The following is a 4,142-nucleotide window of genomic DNA, read 5'->3' on the forward strand; positions in this document are numbered from 1 at the left end:
GGGATAGAGGGATAAGAGAATTAATTGGATGATTCATATCAGGCAGTAGGCAGTCATTAGTCATATCTGAAGCTGAGGAAAATGGCAAGAATATACAAATGGGGTCATCTGGTCAAAAAAATACATTCTAAAATAGATGAAATTATTTAGGGAGAATTTCTGCTTAAGACAATAGGCTTTGTGTGTGGAGAAAACTTTTGTTATGAAGACAGACTAAAAAATCTGCATAAAATATTTAAATTATTATTTTAAAAGCTGTATTTATTCTTATTTGAAAGGCAGATTTACAGAGAAAAGGAGGGACAGAAATTTTCCATCTCCTGGTTCACTCCTCAAATAGTTGCAATGGCCAGAGCTAAGCCCATCCAAACTCTTGAGCCAAAAGCAAGGAGTCTCCTGGGTCTACCACCCAGGAACAGGGTCTCAAGCATTTGGGCCATCCTCTGCTGCTTTCCTAGGCCATAAGCAAGGAGCTGGATTGGAAGTAGAACATCTGGGACAAGAAACAGCACCCAGCACTTGCAGGTGGAAGATTAGCCTGTTGAGCCACAGCACCAACTCCTTTAATTATTCTTAAAAGGAACCCAAGGAGCAAGTGCTTAGGTCCCTGTACCCATGCAGGACAATGTTGGTTCCTGGTTTTAGCCTAACCCAGTCCTACCTCTTGTAGGTATTTAGAGAATGAATTAGCAGATGAAAGATATTCATTTATTCTCTCTCTTTCTCTCTCCCCTCCCCAACTCTACCTCTCAACTAAATAAAAAACAAATAGATGAAACAACAAAATGAGTTATTTAAAAGCTGAGTCAAATTCTACTTAGTAAGAGAAACAATAAAATGCCAGATAATGAGCCTGGTTTTCTGGAGGTGATCAAGGTTGAGTTTGTGGTCAGTGATGCTGGGGTTTGTAGTGGTTCATCTCTTAAGGGGTCATGTGCTAGAAGCTTGGTTTTACGATGAGGTGGGAGCTTTAATGGGTGAGGCCTAGTGTAAGCTAGTTAGGTCATGGAGTTCTGTACTTGTGAAAGATTAAGGCGACTTTCATGGAGCCATGCTAGTTCTCTAGAAAAAGCTTTTATGAAAAGCAAGATTGATCCCAACCTGCTCCATCTTGCTTCCTGTCTTGTATCTACTCCTGCTGTGATGCCAGGCACCATGAGATCCTTATTAGCACTATGTGATGCTGCTGAGGTGCCCTTCATCCTCCGTAACTGGAAGCCTAACAAATCTTTTCTTTTTTATGAAGTACCTAGCCTCAGGTGTTTCGTTATAGCAGGAAAATACACATTAACGTAGGTATGTCTGCTATCCCCGGTGGCCCAGAGTCAGTATGTTAAATGACTGTGTAGTGGGACCAAGACAGGCTATAGAGTTTGGACTCTAAGCAAGACAGGCTAATTGGAAGCCCTGTCATAAAGCTGAAATCCTTTAATGATGACTACCCCACCAAGCAATACAACAAAAAATACCCCATCGCTTCACACTGAAACTCACCAAAAATTAGCTAGAAGAATATAAGGGAAAATTTATTTCTCCTAAAAATTCCTAATCACAACCCACACTAAAGGCCTTTTGGGAATAGAATACTGTCTCTGCATCTTCAAAACGATGAAACAGAAAAGTTTGTCTCTTATAGGCCTTGTTTAATTTGACCCCTATTTACATTGCAGTAAAAAATGAGAATTTTCTCAAGAAGAATTGTGAAGTGACCTCAAAGACTTCACACAGATCAAAGCCCAAAGAGCATGAACTCACAATTTAAAAACTATTACTGAATCTACAAAGGAGCTGGCCATCATAAACAAGGAGTCTGCAGAAGCAAACTCACACAGTTAAGAATGATCAGATATTGAATATAAAATAAAGATATTTGAGATGCTAAAAAATAAAACTACAGATAATTAAGAAATCAGCATCTATGAAAGCTTAGCAGGCAGATTTGAAAAAAAAAAGCTCCAAATGGAAATTTGCAGAGTGAACATGATAAGTATACCATAAAAGCTCCTTAGATGAGCTAACAAAGAACTGAAGAGAATTTCTGAGTTGGAAGACAAGCCAGACAATATTACCCAGCGTTAAGCACAGAGAGACTATGATACAGAAAAAAAATATGAAGAAGTTTTAGAGACATTGAAGATGGAATAAGAAAGTCTAAGATGCTTCTAGCTGATGTTTTAGGAGGCATTGTAGAATGTTAAAAGAATGATATATTTGATGAGATAAAGTGCTAAGAATTGTTTGAGATTTACTATATAGAAAAAAAATGGTGGTGGTGGGAAACAGTATCTTGAAGAACCAGCACTGACAGGATAATTGGAGGGAAAAAGACTTAGCAAAGAAAGTTGAAAATGACTTATTAGGGAGGAGAAAGAAAAGCCAAGAGAATCCTCTGTCTTGAAAACAAAGAGGAAGTGTGTTTTAAGAAGGCTATTATGGGTCATTGAGCCTGCTGCCGAAAGTCAAGAATGAGGAAAATCAGCAGTCACTCATGAGTATCCTCTGTGTCGCAGACATAGCTCTAGGCATGCACATGGATAAAGAATATGTGCTCCTTGTACTCAAAATTATGGGAGAAATGTAAATAACAGGCTGCAGTATAGTGCAATCACAGCTATTCTAGACATGAACAAAGTGTTCTATGAGCAGAGATGGAGACTTTTTTCCGTGTAAGGATTTCTCCTTTTTATGAGAAATCCATGTAAGGATTTCTCTTGTTTACCTCATGGTTGCTTTCTTAGAATTCTGAAAAGGAATTTGTCTTTCACAAATATATATGTGTGTAAATATATATATGTATATATATATCCCCTTCAAACACAGACAGCATTTCTTATCTCTTGATCTGTACTGTATGGGAGTTGTAATATTCAGTTACATTTGTGTGTTCTTGAGTGGCAAAGTGTTTAGTAACACTGATGTAACTTTAGCATTTGAACTAAATAATACAAACTTGTTTTTCCTTTTCATCCTTCCTGCCCTTGATTTTGTTCGGAATCTTATCACATTCACCTAGACTTTTCATTGTCTTCATAGTTTAGCTCCCATCACAACATTCCCATACCAAACCCTCATTTATCTTAACACAACCCTGTTCATTGCCTTATGACTTCATAGTGGAGACATTCAATAATTTAATGTAGAAATAAGGAAAGTTCAGTCTAAATTTAAATAGAAGTATACCATTGTCCTGTGAATAATTTCATTTTTCAAATCAAGAAAATGTTATTTGAAGGCATATTTTATTTGGTTGCTTATATTCTGCCTAGCCTCATTCCAAAAACCTACTTTAGTCAGTGGTAAAGTGTGATACAAAGTGTGCATTACCAATGAAAGGGTTCATATCTATTACACAAGGTGGAATATACGTATACCCCCCAACACACGTGTGCACACACACACATACTCTACAATGGAAGTCCAGATAAGGTACAATGGGGAATTAAAAAGAAGAAAATATTGCATCTATACTGGGAGAGATATAAGATAACATTCCATAAAGTGGGCATTGTTTTATGAACCAAGTCTCCAAGGGTGGTTTTGCTTTGGTAACCAGAGATTAAAGGGAATGGGATGGATCATGGGGAGGAAGGGAGACATTCCAGGCATGACTATAAGCTAAGAAGCAGGGAGCAGAATTTGTTGTGAATCATCTCAGAATTGCATTCATCAGTAACAGAAATTTTATTACAGTGGCTGAAATACGTGTGGGTTTATTTGTCTCATGTAATGAGAAGTCCAAAGGTAGGCGGTTGCAAGTGTTGGTTTAGCAGCTCAAGAATGTCAGGGATGTTTGCAATTCTCTTGACCTTTTCCTCATGGTCTTAAGATGTCTGCTGGAACTTCATGCATCATATTCAAATAACAGGCAGTGTGTAGGAGGGAGAATCAAAAGGCAAAATGGTCCCATCTCATGATTTTTTCCTATGGCTCATTGTCCACCTCTATCTGACTAAATAAATGAATAAAAAGACTAGGGTTCATAGATATTTTAGCTGGGCACATTATTGCAATCAGGAGGCAGGAAAGAACAGATATTTCGTAGGCAGTTAGCACTCTGCAACAAAGCAGAAGTCAAGTATGGCTTGAGTATTAGGAGTGGAAATATTATTTCTTAAATATGATCCAACTTACTTGGAAAGAGG

This window comes from Ochotona curzoniae, unplaced genomic scaffold, assembly GCF_017591425.1.
Source record: "Ochotona curzoniae isolate NIBS_2020 unplaced genomic scaffold, NIBS_Ocur_1.0 scaffold_1852, whole genome shotgun sequence".
NCBI lineage: Eukaryota > Metazoa > Chordata > Mammalia > Lagomorpha > Ochotonidae > Ochotona > Ochotona curzoniae.